The following is an 18,025-nucleotide window of genomic DNA, read 5'->3' as shown; positions in this document are numbered from 1 at the left end:
TGAGACCCAGAATTTATTTTTCTACATAGTTACCACCATTCTCAATGTATTTTGGCTAGTGATGAACGATGCCTCGATTGTACAAGTTCGTGATGCATCTTGTTACTCGCATCTCTGTCGCCACTCTGAAATCGACGAACCCATCTTCTAACTATGCTGATATCAACTGCATTGGCTTCGTAAACGTGCAACGGATGCCGGTAAATGTTTTGTTTTGTTCTTTTTTTTTTACATAGTCGTCACGACTTATGGAGGCCCAGAGGCCACTCGAAAATACCGTATTAGATGATGTTTTTGTATTTTCAGCTGGTTACATTATTATTATATCATCTTAGTTTTCCGTTTCTAATTACTTTAGCTCTTTCTCTGAGATTTTTCGGGATTTCCCTAATGCGCCCACGATTATTAGTGTTAATTTGCATTTCTTTGTGTTCCATATTTTTTACAGTTCTTTGTACAGTTCCGTATATTTTCCTCGGTTTTCTCTCTCCTTGATATTTATTCTACTGTCTTCCGGGACGACGAAATCTATTATTTGGTAGGACTTTTCCTTCTAGTAAACTATTATGCAATTTAGTCTCTCTGCTTGGATGAATTTATCTGTTTGTATCTCCATGTCCCATTTTGTGATGTTCGTTTATCAGTACTGCCGTTATTGAGTGGTCGCTAATCTCAAACTTAAAGAGATAAAAAAAAAAAAAAAAAAGAAACTCGCCCAAAACCTAATGGAAACCATATCTGGGTTTAGGGTTACTGGTAACGTACGTTCCCTCCCTTTTTTAACTATCTTTTAACATGTATACAAATGAAACTACCTTTTATGGTAACACTTAAAACACCGGCAAAGACAAAGGTCTTTTTGGTTCTCTCTCTCTCTCTCTCTCTCTCTCTCTCTCTCTCTCTCTCTCTCTCTCTCTCTCTCTACATTGAGCGTGTGGTTTAATGGAGTAAAAAAAAATAGTTAATTACCTTTTAATGCATCAAAAGCAAGTGTTTGTCTTTCCGCCACCAACGCTCTGATCTCCATTTTGCCTGAATGTAAATAAATGGCTCTCGTCAGGGGGAAGCAGCCTTCTTTGACAGGCTTCTAGGATCGACCTTCATTCCTGACCTAAAAAGAAAGATTTACATCAGATCAAGGTCGCTGGAAAAATGGTTCAATAATTTTACTTTTCTAGAAAATATTTCGCTCCTGAGGCAGTCCTCTATTCGTACGTCTTATGATGGAGTAATGTTGCCACAGTTAAGGAGGAGCTGTCATGAGTACTTTTTCCTGCCTTGACAGGGTACGAAACCAACTTCTAAATCTAGTGAACGAGAGCGATTTCGCCTCCCTACTTCATCTTTCTCACAGGAGAGACGTTGCAAGTCTATCTCTGCTGTATCGTTATTTTCAGGACAGGTGCTCGACTGAGTTTCTCTATGGTCTTCCTGTAAGGCATTCACAATGAACATTCGTTTAGCTTCCACAGTTATCAACAACGTCCCTTACTTTCTATCTGTATCAAAAACTAAACGAAAATTCCATGAGACAAGGTTTCTTTCCTATAACTACCTGTCTATGAAATACAATACCGCGAGACTGTTTCTCAGTTGACTATAACATGGTCGTTTTCAAATCTAATGTAAACAAATTTTTGAGATGAGGATTGGTTATTCGTATTATTTTGATTTATCGAACTTCTCGTCTTGAGTGTGATTTCCACAACGTTCCCATCGATGTAACCTCCGACCTTCTTCAGGTGTATCTTGTCGAACTCGGGAAATCGGATGGAATTTCGAACGGAGCCCTTTATTTATTTCACGGGGTTACCATGCTCTTCTTCCGTCAGCCATGATTGGATAAAGGTCCAATTGTAATTTTCGATCACCCACACCGAAAATTGAATCTCCAAACTTCATTCTTTACAATTGATTTTTCCAAGTATTTTAACCACTGCGCCACGGCTCCTTGCGGACAGTTTTAGTGCGAATTTTAGGAGCCTTAAACCTATTTTTATTTCTAGTTGTAACTATCACTATTTAGTTGTTGTTATTATTATCATTATTATTATTATTATTATTATTATCATTATTATTACTATATATTACTGTATATATATATATATATATATATATATATATATATATATATATATATACAGAAGGTCAGAAAAACATTATCTATATTATAAATAGGGATAAGCAATAGTTAAATAAAAATGAACATTGTTATAAACAATATATGCGATCCTGCATTTTCCTCAATACAGAAAACAACATGGCTGACGAGAGCCTAACATTAATTACGATTTACCATTAACTGGCCCCCTTATGTTCGGTTTGAAACCGACGGTACCAATGTTTTTCTGACCTTCTGTACAATTTTAAATGAATAAATATTAAGCTCTTATATTGAAAAAGTTTTTTCTTTGTAATCTAGCACTTTGTTGAAATTCTTTCCCAAAAACAGTAAACAAACAAACAAATATATATATATATATATATATATATATATATATATATATATATATATATATATATATGTATGTATATATATAGTATTTACTTGTTAGTCTCAGTGTAGATGACCGAAAAATACAATTGTGAATTACTTAAGACCCCTATACACTAATGCCTGGCGGAAAAAGAGCATGCTTCTCCCCTGAAATAAATAAAGTTTCGTTTGAAATTTCGTCCAAATTCCCGAGTTTGCCAATATACGCCTGAAGTAGTTTGGAGGGTACATCAACCGAAACGTTGTCGAAAATGAAACTCAAAATGAGAACAGCATTCCGATGAATCCAAATAATTCAAACAAGTTCTAATTGAGTTGTCCTCTTAAATAATCAAACTCTATCCAAGTTCCATCATTATCGATCATCATGCTGTTGTCTCGCCATCCCCTTGACATTTAGCCTTTATCCTCGAATGACGTTTGAGTCTTCATAAGTGGTGACCCTCTTTCTTCGTAAAAGAAAAACTGAAATTAGAGACCAATTTGATCGACGAAATCGTTTCCGGCTACGGTTATGATTTTTGTTTTAGTTTCAGGTGAAGGCCACATCATGCCAGCTTACATTTTCGGAGTCAACTTGAAAGTCAACATTAAAAGTGTACCTGCATGTATTGAAGAGTGTGGTGATCCCATGGTGTAATCAGGTGGTCGCTAGCAGACCCTGGGTGTGGCAGCAGGACTCGGCGCCGGCCCACAAGTCCAAAGAGACCCAGGCTTGACTTCAGAAGTGCTACAACTTTGTACCCTTCTCTCACTGTCCTCCCTCCTCCCTTGCTCTGAACCCACTGGACTACTTTGTTTGGTCATACGTCAAGAACATCACCAACATGACCTCCCACAACACCAAAGCCAGCCTGATCGCCGCCATCCACCGAGTATTCGCTTGGCTCCAGCCAGCGCTTGTGGAAAAGGCATGCTCTCAGTTTTGGACTCGTATCGAGGCAGTGATTGAGGCTGAAGGCGGCTGCATTGAATAGATGTCAACTCTACTATATAAAGTTATCTGAATTGATTTTTTTTTCAATGAAAGTTTTAAAATAAAGCTGTAGTATATTATTTAATAGGAATTCATTATTGAGATGAGTTTTATTTATTAATTTTTATTTATTGCAGACTGTTATCCTCATCTTTTCTTAATTGTTTCATGACATTTCAGCCAACTATTCCTCTTTGGGGTCCGTGGCGCAGTTGATAGAGACGTTGAATCTCTACAGTTCTAGGTGAGAATTGTCTGAAGATAGCGGTTTCAATCCTACCCAAATCCGGCCAGAGGCTTACTTGGCCAAAACGTGGTGAGACGACAACAACTACGAAAGGCAGTAATTGCTGAGAATGCAGTTAGGAGATTCAGAGTTACTATCCTGTCGCGATTACCACCTGACGAAGGCCAGAGGAATAGTTGGCCGAAACGTTATGAAACAACAAAGAAATATAAGGATAATAGTCTGCAATAAAATAAAAATTAGTAAAGCTGTATTGTTGTTTAGGGCGACAACTTTATCGTTCCACCCGGTATATAACTCTCTCTATATATATACACACAGACACACACACATACGTACATACATATATATATAAGCTCTCTTTCTCTATCTTTTCTTTATATATATATATATATATATATATATATATATCCTTCTCTCCGCCACCACCCTCCGAATCAAATCTGCCGACTCTCTTTTCTCCTCCCAGTCATTCAATTTATCATTCTCATTTCAAACCCATCTGGACGCCATATTGGAATATTTGAGAATACTGTTTGGTTTGCAACATTAATTTTGCCGCCGCCTACCTCGACGTCTGCGCTGGTTGTAACTTAACGACTCGAGACATTTGTTATCTATCTATTCCATTTATTCACTAGTACACTTATTTGGTTCAATTAGAACCGACGTTACCTACCTTCGAACCTGAATGTGGGTTGGAGTGGCGAGGTGTTGGGGAACTGAAAAGCATTGTTTTATTAGCACCTTTTCTAGTTTTACTTTTCGTTCATGATTTGGATGGATTTATTCCCTCGTGCCTGTGCTGGGTTCAATTACATTTTAGCGGTTCAGTTGCCCCCCCCCTCTCCCCCCCCCCCTTTTTTTTTATTTGTGAGCCAATTTTGGGCACACGATTATCATAATATTTCAATTTTGTATCCAGACATTTCTCGCGTTCTGAAATTTGAAGTAACTTTTTTTCTTAAAGAGGTCACTGCATTATCAAGGCCCGAAGGTCACTCGAGGATAAGGGTTAATAGGTGTACGGTAGTCGTCAGGGCTATAGTGTAGTAATCATTAGTTGTGGAAATTTGGTATAATTTGATTACTTAAGAAGACGACTCAGCAAAAACTTGTTTACATTGGACTTGATAACAACAATATTGTAGTCAGCTGGAAAGCAGGCCGATGGGGTAATGTTGGACAGGCGAGCAATTCTAGGAAAGAATCTTCGTTCATGAAATTCACGTTTAAATTTAGGCACAGGTAGAGTGAAGGAAACTGTTGAAAGTGGTTGTAGTTAGATGTGTGTGTGTGTGTGTGTGTGTGTGTGTGTGTGTGTGTGTGTGTGTGTGTGTGTGTGAGTGAGTCTGACCAGGGAAGACCATTGATTGAAGCTTAGACCAACAGTGGCCACGAAAATAATGATAGAGCAGAAATGCTAGTAACGTTTTTTCTGTGGGGAAAGAGGATGCAGGGAAGAGAAAAGGGCATCATCCACCAGGTTCTGAGGCCGGTCTTGAACTCTGTCAAGGCAGGATAAGGTGATCCAAGCAGCTCCGACCCAGATATAGGATGTACTTGGCTCTTATACAGGTAGAGGATTGCATTAGAAATGTGATTTCTTCCGGAGCGGTACAATAATCCAACCATTTTTTCTGGCAACGTTGGCAACAGATTTGATGTATGTGCTCCATTTCAGATCAGGGATGAAAGTCAGACCTAGAAGTTTTTCAAAACCTGATGCTTTCCTAAACCGAGAGTCATTCATTACAATTGGGGTCAAATGTGGGCCAGAGCGTTGATGGTGGAAAGAGAGAAGGAAGCTTGGTTTTAGATGCTTTAAAATTAACCCGCCACTTTTTCCCCCATTTCATCACATGCTCAATATCAGAAGAGAGAAAATCCGAAAGATCATTCATTATCGACCTTTGAAGCATTGCTGTAGATGGTAGTGTTGTATGAGTAGATGTCTACGAAAGATCTAAAAATGTGATTTAGGAGTTCATTCATGAAGATCAGCTGTGGTACCAGTCTTCAAGAATTCTGGTGAAAGAACTGACCCACTAAATTATCGCCCCATTAGCCTCCTCCCGCTTTTCGCCAAAATATTTGAGTCCTTAGTTAATCAAGCCCTAGTCCAGCACCTAACAGCTGCTAAACTCCTGACTGACAAACAATATGGATTCAGGCAAGCCCGTTCAACAGCAGATATCTTAACTGTAGTTTCTGAACGTATATACCGTTCATTGGATAAAACAGGAGAGGGTAGAGCGGTGGCCCTTGATATATCTAAGGCTTTTGACAGGGTATGGCACGATGGTCTTCTAAGGAAAATTAGATCATATGGAATCACTGGAAGAATTCATAATGTAATTAAATCCTTCTTAAGTAATAGAAAAATCAAAGTTGTCCTCGACGGTCGTACATCCAAACAATATGACATAAATGCGGGAGTACCTCAGGGGTCTATTCCTTGGACCTCTATTATTCCTGATATTCATAAATGACCTCCCTGATAAAATTGTTTCGGAGATGGGTATATTTGCCGATGACACCACTCTCTATAACAGATATGAGGGGAAAGCAAATGAACACATATCCAAGGAAATGGCAGAAACACTAGAGGATGACCCCCAATCCGTGGTGGAATGGGGACAAAAATGGTTGGTCACATTCAATGCTGCTAAGACTAAGCTTGTTTCCTTCAATAACTACAAGAAACCTTCTCTGCCACCAATAGCAATGGCCAAGAACACATTGCCTGAAAGTACTTCTTTTAAACTCCTCAGCCTAACGTTTACAGGGAATATGAACTGGAATAAATACATTGAGAGCATTGCCAAGGCTGCTGCAAGGAAGGTTGGCTCTCTCTACCGTGCTAGAAAACTACTTTCGCCTGACAGTATCCTATACCTCTATAAGGCAACTATTCGCCCATGTATGGAGTACTGTTGTCACATCTGGGCTGGTGCATCTGCTGCTTGTCTCTCGCTCCTGGACAGGGTTCAAAAGAGAGTCGCCAACCTGATAGGTCCTGAACTGTCATCTAGGCTTCAGCCTCTGTCCCATCGACGAGATGTTGCATCCCTCTGCCTGTTCTACAAATACTTTAATGGTGAATGCTCTGACAAACTGCAAACACTTGTACCTCCCCGACGTAACTACCCCCGACAAACCTGACAAGCTACTAAGTCTCATCCCTTTACAGTAGAGATCCCTAGGTGCAAGAAAGCTTTTTACTCCAATAGTTTCCTCCCCAGAACTGCGGGTCTTTGGAACTCCCTTCCGGGATTCTGCTTTTCCAACTGCAATGATATGCAGAAGTTCAAGTGTAATGTTAACAAACATCTTTCTACTCATCTCTCTTCATAATGACCCGCTAATTAAGTCCCTAATAGTAGCCCCCTGCTTCAAAGTGGCACTGTGCCTTGTTTGGGGTGAAAATTGAATAAAAATAAAAAAAAAATGAAAAAGATTTAGGATGCAAATTGATACTTCTGATTTCTGTCCATCAACCTTATAAACCTATCGAAGAGAAATAATTCAATAACCGAGAGGACATTTCCAGCAATTCTGTAGCTGGAGATTTTGAAAAGCAGACTTTTATAGCATAGGTAAAACTTGCGGAGAACTCTCTGTTTTACAGTTGTCGTAAAAATGAAACGGAAATTTAAATTTCGTTCCGTTTAATCTTTTCTTTTTTTAATTGGTAATACACCCCAACCTCCCCGGGTTAAGAACAGCTTTTGGAATAAACTCACCCAACCTTTTCACTATACTCGAAAACCTATAAACGTTGACATGTCGAATGTGAACGGTGAGTTGAACGTTGGGCGCATGCACAATTTTTTTTTATTATTTAAATTTTTTTGTTTTTAGGATTAAAACAGAACAAAATTTAAATTCCGTTCCATTTTTTAAACGATCGTAAAACAGAGCGTTCTCCGCAAGTTTTGCCGTCTTTTGAGCCAATATAATTGCTCTAAAAACGAAGCCCCGATCTAGAGATTCACTAATTCTATGTGATATACCAGTACATCAGCTGCCGATCTAGCAGAACGGAAACCATATTGCATGTCGCTAAGTAGATTGTTTTTGCTGAGGTGGTTGACCACTTCGGAGTTTAACAGATTCCAGCAGCTTACTCATGACGCACAGGAGATTGATTGGTCTGTACTGATAGGGAGATGATCGATCACCTGAATTTTTGAATACGGGACAGACTAATGAAGTTTCCCATGGTGTTTGGAAGCATCTCTCCTTAAGACCACGTTTAAACGGCTTTATAAGTATGGGAGCTACTTCTGGTTGAAACTTTTTGAGCACTATAATCGGAATGCCGTCGGGCTAGTTGTTTTACTAGTTAATATTTTTGATAAGCTTGGCAACATCGTGCACAGATATTTGAATGTCACATAGCGTGTTTTCCAGTCACAGGAGGGAATACGAGAAATACGCTACCCTGATCTCAAAGGATAGAATTTGCTGCAAAAAAATTCTTAGCAAAGAGTTTGGCTTTGTCAGATGCTGACGAGTTTTTATCCTGGGTCCATTGATAATGGTTGGGCTAGAGGACACTCCTCTGTCCAGGACCCTGTTGATTATCCGCCAAAACTCGTGAGAACCGAGCCGTTATTCAGCAACTTTGGACTTGATGTACTGATCAGACGACTCTTTGGCGTTCTTCATTAGTTTGGATGCTGGCAGACATAAATGCGGCTTTAGTTTCACTACATCTATCTCGTTGAAAGCAATGGAAAAAGTGGTTTCTGTGTGTAATGGCAGCGGCACATTCTAGAGAGAAACACGGTTGGCTGTTTGTTTTTTTGTTGGAATTTCTTGGGAAGGGGGGTATGAAGCCATCCAGTTAGGTCTGATACTATAGAGGACACGTTCATTTTAAATAGAAAATGCAAAGGTTAATCTGATATAAATGTTCGGAAGCTGTCCTAGTCAGCCATAGTGTACCGATATACTGTTCAATGGAGAGGCACATCTGAGGACTTATTACATTTTGCTTTGATTTTTAACTGAGACAACCGAGTGTTCGGAAGATTCCAGTGGGGACAGAACAGAGGATGAGCACATTCTGGGCAAGTTATAAGAAAAGTCTAAAAGACTTGCATACTGTCCGTCAGCGTCAGGCACACGGGTGGGTTTTATTTTCAAATCCTTAAATCTTGTTTGAGGCAATGTTCCGAAGTAAGGCTTTTGTCTGACTCTTAAGAATGCTAAAAGTTGGAATCTAAGTATCAGCAAACTGTCCAAATATTAAAAATATGGAATTGTTGGAATCGAATATTTCGGATTCAGGCATTTTCTTAACAAACTATACACGAACAAATGTAATTTAAAAAAAAAAAAAAAAAAAAAAAAGATTGTTAGTTTTCGTACTACTTTCTACCTGTTCAGTTCGGTTCCAAGAACTCGACTCACCTGCACTTTCGACTTTAGTCATTTTATAAAGTTTTATTGGAGGCGAAGCTTCATTGATATGCAAATCAATGCATTATCAAACTCCAACAAAACAACGTATTTGCACAGACATGAAACACAGTATATCGTTACAACAATACCTTTACAGTGTTTTTTTTAATAAAAAAAAACAATATCTAATCGTTTTTTTTTTGTTTCTTTTTTGTTTTTGGTTGTTTTATTCGGGGGTTTTTTTTGGGGGGGGGGATACAACGCGTAAACATGTTGGTCATGATAATATTACCCACCGATCTGAATCAAATACAGCGGCAGCATTTATAACACATAAGTTTATTTTTTATTCTGATTGCCTCCCTTTTTAAGGTAAACTGTGGGGGTTACCCTCTCCCTCCCCTCACAAATCATCGGCTTTCCTTTCCCCCTTTCTTTTTTCTCTTTAAGTTTTCCAATCGCGGACCACACTTCGATCGCAAAATCTTAACACTCTAGAAAAAGCATAAAACCACTTGGTGTAAGGAGCTAATAAGAACAAAAGATGATTGTTGCAAAGACAGTAAACGCGTATTGGCCTTAATTTTGAAAAGATCAAGGTTGTAGGTAGGAGGAAAACAGTCGGCAGGAAGAGAGTTCAACAACTTTGCAGTTCTTGGAAAGAAACCATTGGAATAAGCAGCTGTATTACAATAAACTATTAAAAAACAACAACAACAAATTGATGGAGACCACTAGACCAACAAATCAAACGAGCTGGATCAAAGGAAGCGTGGAATAGATCAGACAATTTTGACGAACACAGTATTTATAAAAATAAGACAAAGATTATCAACATCACGTTTGTGAGAGAGGGTTGCAGAGAGGATAAAGGGTGGGTCACATGAAGTTCCACATGTTTCTGCATCTTATCAAGAACCCTCAAATGGGAAATTCACCAGTCAATTTATTACAGCACTAGCGGGGAGGGGGGTTTTGCACCGTCGTAAAATACGCTTAAATATGATATTTTAATTTGTCCAGATTTCGTATATATTATTATAGAGTCGTGATTTAAAAAGTAAAAAAAAAAAAAGTATTTGGATGCCATCAGCTAAAATCGAAACCTAAAACCAAACCGTAGCATTCAAAGCTGGTGACGTTACCACTGTCCCAACGTGACACGCATGTGAACTGATTAAAAATAAACTAAGATGAATGTACAAAATTATAACGATTTTGTTTCAATTTTGACCCCTTAAAAACCATTTTAATCGGCTAAAGACCTATAAAAGAACTACCCATAAAAAATTCAACTATTTGAGGTCCTAACGCCGCTCTGCGACTTTTAGTTTCAGAAAAGATACAGTTTGAAAATATGGAGATTGACAGATAAACATAGTGAGTTTTATAAATTAGATTACTCCATACACGATCTGGTAATAGATGTAGAGAATAGAGCAAAAATACAAACTTTTAATTTTTTTTTTTTTAATATCAAAAAAAAAAAAGAAAAAAAAGGTTAATTTTTCTGTTTTATAACATCTAGATGTTGTCAGCTTTTGTCTTTCGTTCCCTGTTCGATCATCGCTTTTCACCGTCGCTCATTGATTCCTTTTCTATCACCGAAGCCAGACAGTTAGTGACAACGCATGCGCACACCGACAAACGTTTATTTACGACTTCCTTTGTGCCCTCCTCACACACCTAACGCAGAACTTGTCACCTATGTCTATTCTTATTTTTTTACATCTATTTCTTTCTCTTTTTTCTTGTGTATTCTTTATTCAGCGAACTTTATCCTATTAACAATGCAATTTAAAAATAAATAGTTACACTTCAAATATCAATCGAATACATGATGCATTATTGAACTGTCAACAGTGTGCATACCTCAGTTATAAGCGCTGATGTGTGTGTGTGTGTGTGTGTGTGTGTGTGTGTGTGTGTGTGTGTGTGTGTGTGTGTGTGTGTGTGTGTAAAGTCAGAAAGCAATATGGACTTCAAGGCTAACTGACAAGCTGAAAAGGCAGTTCTTCAGAACAGTGGTGGAGTCTGTCCTTGTTTACCGTGTTACAACCTGGATACTCACCAAAAGATTGAAAAGAAAGCTAGACGGCGCGTACACCCGTATGCTACGAACAGTTTTAACATCATCCCAGGAAGCAGCAACTTTATGGTAAACTACCTGCCATATCTACTATCATCAGGGAGCCACGTCTTCCATTTGCCGGTCTCTGCCGGAGGCGCGAGCAAGAGCTGGTGAGAAACATATTGCAGTGATGGGACAGAGGTTGGAGCTTGACGGACAGGTTAAAGACTTTGTTACACCCTATTCAAAGGAGAGAATCGTGGCTTTATAGAGTTAAAGGATACTGGCGAATGTTTGAAGTTTTCTAGATCGATAGTGGCAGACCTGGCATTTTTTTTAATGCAAATTTATGTTGCATGTGAATGTTAGGAAGGTTTAGAGTTTGAACCTTGTAAACCTGGAAAAGCTGTTATCCACTATTCATCATGGCAATCGGTGGTTAAAAAGGTCTTTTTATAATTGTTAAAGATCAAAGCTTTGTCACAGTTATATTGAATATAACCATATTCGGACACAATTAATTTCATTCAATTGTATCTCTTCTGATGAAGTGATTAAAATTTCATTGCAAATCCTTAAAGCATGATAGCATTCATTTGAGGGAGATAATTATTTGAGTTCTTAAACGGGAAAACTGCAGCTGGAGCAGCTCGAAATATTCACACATCTTATAGAGAACTAGCAGGAATACCCGACGTTGCCCGGAATAACCAACGAATGTTTCACACTCTCATATTTTTATTGTCATCGAATTCGGTAAAATCGACCCTTTTTCAATCAAATCGATTGTCTGATCTAGTTGGGAATTCTCACGATACACCAGGAGGAAGCTTCACATGCCTCTTACAGTGACTTAGTCCACAATGAATCGTAGTCTAAGTTGCACTGTAGAGAACTACTGTTGGTTTTATAAAATTATATTCGGTTTGAATTAAAGTTTAAAATGCAAAGTAAAATATCGCGCTTCAAGTGTACTCTAAACAGAAACATCCATTCCGAACGCGCCCTTGTCATATTAAAGACCTTACTGTTGATTTTGTATGCTGGCCTTACTGTTTATGCGGTGATAATGGTTTGAATGAAAGTTTAAAATGAAAAAGTCAAGTATCATGGTGGAATTGTGTTCCAAATAGAAACATTCATTTCGATCGCGCCCCTGTCATATTAAAGAACCTTTTATATGCCCGGCCTTTCGGCTTGTGTGGTAATAAAACTTCTCAAATGAACTTGTGATGTTAGGTTGTATAAGGTGTTAAGTTTAGTCAAAATCGGATTATTTCGATTATCGATACTTAGCAAAGACATTCTGACACAAAACCTATCTAAGAACACTGCCAGGCACATAAAGTACCTTAGTGTGACATTTCATAAAAAGTGGCCGAGCCGTTGTCGAGTCCATAAGGAAGAAAGGAACTCTCTCTCTCTCAAACATACACAAAATTCCTTTTCTATAATTGTAGAGATAGAGAATAATTATTGAATCAAAGGACGCGCAGAAAATGGTTTTGGAAATTTCACTCTTGAGGATGAAGACTTTATTGCAGAAGATTCTCTTGTGATATCAATTTTTGTTTTGCCGACGCGGCTTCGTTGATTGGATGGATGGATGGATGGATGTGTGTGTGTGTGTGTGTGTGTGTGTGTGTGTGTGTGTGTGTGTGTGTGTGTGTGTGTGTGTGTGTGTGTGTGTGTGTGTGAAAAAAAGAAAGGTGATAACGTAAGAACACAAAGTGTGTTAGTGAATTATATATGTGTTGTCCATCTCTCCTTGGCACTCAGACAGTCTTATAGATAAATATTTATGAATATCATTCAATTACGGTACCCCCTCAATCAAGTATCTCTTAAAATTTAACAGTGGCCCGGTTAAATAATATAAAAAATTAGTGATAATAGCCGAAGGATGTAGATTAAAATGTATTATAATAAATGTCAACGATGTGATTTCATATAGAAACGTTGATTTAATTTGAATAAAATACATATCAAGTGCGCTTGAAAGCTAAATCACAACGTAATATGAGGAAAATAAACAAATATTTTACTTGTTTGAAATTTATCACAAATATATTTCAGAGGTATACTCCATCTTCAGTGTGTTGTTTTTTTGGGTTTTTTCCTCTTCTTTGCCATGTTGTAAAGTGGAAGAAAGAGCAGTCTGTTTGTAAATGAACTCACGCCCTTGACGTTATTCTCGCGTTGCCTACACACATTTCAAAATACAACCGCTAGATACAACGCGCGGCTCTTTACAAACAGACTTCTTTCTCCAACTTTACAACATGGCAAGAAAGAAGAAAAGGAAAAACAAAACAACAGACTGAAGATGGAGTATACCTCTGAAATATATTTGTGATAAATTTCAAACAAGTAAAATATTTGTTTATTTTCCTAATATTACGTTGTGATTTGGCTTTCAAGCGCACTTGATTCTTATTTTATTTTGCCCATAAATGTGTTTGATAGAAAAACAAATGTGAAGATGAACGCACAAACGAGGCATTGGAGAGGAATAAAAATGGGATTAATTTAGAAAGAGAACAAAGTGTAAGTTTTCTCCCATCGTTCAAATGAGCATCTAATGATGGGGTATGAACCAAAGATTGTTTATAACTTATCTAAAAGTAATAAATAAATGATTCCTTTCATGAAATTATTGAAGATTTGGAAGAAAAGGCCGTTTTCTATTTTATATTATATCATATATATACTAGCAGTTCAGCCTGGCTTTGCTCGTGCCCTAGGTATTATTCATAACTTTATGTGCATATGTGTATATATATATATATTAAAAAGTTTGTACTTGTGTCCAGGTAATCTACATTTAAAATTTCAAGTGTTGTGGCCCAAAATTGGTGGAAGAGTTTGGTTGAGTCTGCAAAGGTCAACTCTTTCAACTTTGACCTTTTAAACTTTGATCCCTTGGCAGACAAATTTTCGTTCAAAAACTGATTAAAAAGCTTGCCCTACGTCTGAATAAACTTTATGTAAAATTTCAAATGTTTAAACAAAAAATTGGCTGAGTAATTTGGTAGAGACCGTAAAGGTAATTTTTTTAAAACTTTAACTCCAATTTTGACCCCTTAACATTTATTGTTTTGAGTTCAAATCAAATTTAAAAGTTTGATCCATGTCCAAGTAACCTACATCTAAAATTTCAAGTGTTTAGACCCAAAATTGGCAGAGGAGTTTAGTAAAGGTTTCAAAGGTCAAATCGTTGAACTTTTACCCCCTCGACAGACAAATTTCTAGTCGAAAACAAATTAAAATGATTTTCCCAAATCTGAATACCCCTTATGTCAAAACTTGAGTCTATAGACTGAAAATTGACAGTCATTTGGTAAGGAAGTGTACACACAGACAGACAGACACACACACACACACACACACACACATTTTCACTTTTATATATAGATTTACTTTTTCTTAAGTGATGATAACTTCAAATTTAAGAGCAGGAATATTTTCTAAAAAATATACGCCTATACGAAAGGCTTAGTCATTAAAATGTTCCCTATTCACTTAAAGGCACTCTTTAATAATTCGTCAATGGCCTAAGGGAAATAACTCCATTTTCCTAAGAGATTCGTTTCTTAGTTTTTTTTTTTATTTTGTTTTGTTTTTGGTTCTTTTTTTTTCTTTTTTTTATGTTTTGTTTCTTTTTTGTTTGTTTGTTTGTTTGTTTGTTTGTTTGTTTGTTTTTTTTTTTTTTTTTCTCATACAAGGATTTCAGAAGCTAAAACAAACTCGATTTCAAGGAATTATATGAAAAGAAAGACGGGTATTTTTTTTACATTAGGTCCATACTCCATCTCCACAATTTTCTTTAAAATGACGACTATACTTAATAAGAAAATCTCATTTAAATTTTGCAGGCATGTACTTTTCAATAATAAACTGTATTGTGCACTGTAATTCACTGGCGACTATGTTTGTACGAGCGTGCGATAAACAAATCTACTTCTCTGCGACCGACACTGCTACCTAGCGGAAAAAAATTTCACTTTTCTGCGACTGACACTACCCCCCCCCTCCAATTTTTTTAATAATATTTTTGGGTGGGTGTGCTGACAACGAATATCACAGTTAATTTTTTTTTTTTACAAACTAGGTGATGATATTATTATTATTATTATTATTATTATTATTATTATTATTATTATTATTATTATTATAATTAATTTAATTCAATATCTTAGGAATTTATAAATTATTTTTGAAATAGACCAAGACAATTAATTATCTTTCAAGGGATCTTTACGAGGAATTATATTAACTTCAAAATTTAGTTGAACTTGTCTGATTCCGATGTCGCAGTGAAAACTTATTTTATTGCAACTTTTTTTTTTTTTTTTCTTTTTCACGTGTGCAATTTTTATTTTCCTTTTGGGAATTAACTTCAGGCTTTAATTTTTCAAATACAAAAAAAAAAAAAAAATCTAAGTAATCTGAAATCAACAAAAAATTATAACACGGCTTTCAAATTTATAACCTCTATCAATTTGGGGGGGGGCGGGGGGGCGGGGGTAAGCAGTCGCATCTTTCTTTTCGTTTTAGCGTCCCAACCTCTCATATGAAAACATGAACGAATCTTTTAGTAAAGTAGAGTTATCTCCCTTGGCACAATAACACTCTACAAAAGGCCCAGACTTAGAGGACATGGCAGCTTAAGGGAGAGAATCATTTAAAATATCCTTTCGATTGCATTCCTTTTTCATACATTTTATTTATTTCGTTTACTGACTTAAATAATTAAAAATGATAAATAAATAAGAATATTACTTGAACGACTGAAATACAGATTTGGCTTTGTCTTTATTTTTCTACGTTTCACTTATTTTAAAATTAGAGTAATCTCCCTTGAAATAGAATAAGCCCACTGACTTATCCCCCTTATATTATATAATATATATAAGCAGTGATTTTTAACAATACAATCTCATATTTTCTCTTTTTGACCGGAGCTTAACTTGCACTGTCTTCGTTTAAAACGGTCATTATATCACATTTAGTCAATAAAAAATAGGTCTGTTAGTCTACATTGTTAGTTGAAATGGAATTGCAAAGTCATGTTAACTTGATATCAGTAAGTGTTAATACAGGTACAACAATCTAATTATTTTAAAAGGACATTTTTTTAATTATCATATGTCAATAAATAAGAAATAAACAAAAATATATAAATATTTATATATTTTGCACATTAATTTTATGCATTATATTATATTTTTCTTATTCTTGAAAATGTGTGAATGAATGGTCTTGTTTTATTTTGGTTCACCTCCCATTTGCTCCACATGAACGCTAGAAGATCTAAGCGATTGTTTTTACTCTCGGGTATATATCCGGCAGAGACGCAATTAGGCAACCGAGAACCACATCATTCGACATAAAAACGTATAAGATATCAATGGGTATATACCTGAGAGTCAAAACAAGGAAAAGAATATTCTGTTGTCTTAGCCCTAGTGAGTATATATATATATATATATATATATATATATATATATATATATATATATATATATATATATATATATATATATGCAGCATTAATGAACGATTGATTGAAAATTCTATACGTTGCCCAACATGAGTCTGCTATATAGTTCCATTTGCTATTATTGTTCTCGTGTTTTGATTTCAGAACATTTATCTAATATTGTATGAAAGGAATCTTGTGTGTTTGTGAGCTCGTTCCTTATGGGTTCTGAAACAGTTGAGCTGATTTTTTTTAATTTCACTCGCATGTACATGTGTTAGGGGGTGTTCTTACATAGGTTTTGTATCAGAATGCACCCGATAAATGTCGAAAATCGATAATCGAAAAAATCCGATTAAAGAAGAAAGTCTGATGTTGACCAAAGTTAACACTTTTATACAACCTAACATCATAAATGCATTTGAGAAGTTTTATCACCGCACAAGCAGAAAGGCCCAGTCTATAAAATCAACTGCAGATCTTTTATTAAACAGGACGCGTTTAAAATGATTATAGAGCACAATTGAACTATGATACTTTACTTTTGCTTTTTTAAACGTTGTCAAGCCATTATTTAAAGATAATTTTATAAACTCAACAAAAGGTTTTATACAGTGCAATATTGACTATAAGGTATTGTAGACTATAAGGTATTGTAGACTAAGTCACTGCAGGGAGGTAGGTGAAGCTTCCCAGTATATAGAAGAGGTAATCAATTAATTTGATTGAAAAAAATGGTCGATTTCACTGATTTCGATGACAATAAAAATATAGGAGGATGCAACATTTGCTGATGCTCATTCAATCCCAGGTAACGGGGGCCACCCTGCTAGTTTTTTAATAAAAATTCCTTTTCTTTTGCAATGTTTTCACTATTTTTGTTTAAAAAATAAAGTAGTCGCATCTTTTCTTATAATTCCTCGTGTTTGCTTTAGTTTAAAAGTCTGCTATCAAATAATAATAATCACCCCTTATCCTTGAGTGGCCTCAAGGCCTTGATAAGTGGTGATGCCCATGTAAAAAAAAAATAATTAAAAAAAACACGAATTTCTTAGTAAAATGGAGTTATCTCCCTTAAACCAATGATGAATTCTTAAAGAGCGCCTTAAAATAACGCCTCTTTTGAGGGGTCTCCAAACACCAAATGGTCGCTGGGTTCAACACCTGAAGAACATACTAGAGGCGTTCAAAAAAGTAATGCCTCCTATTTTTTATTTCACCAGCATATGTCAAAGAGGATTGCAAATTGCATTGTTGTGATGACTGAACTTATGCATTCGTGACCTGAAAGTTCCATCTCTCTGTTGTGGATATTTATGGTGTGAAACTCTAAGAAAGAA

Source organism: Euprymna scolopes, chromosome 23 (genome assembly GCF_053919585.1).
Source record: "Euprymna scolopes isolate OS-2025 chromosome 23, ASM5391958v1, whole genome shotgun sequence".
NCBI lineage: Eukaryota > Metazoa > Mollusca > Cephalopoda > Sepiida > Sepiolidae > Euprymna > Euprymna scolopes.
Note: the sequence above shows the minus strand (reverse complement) of the source record.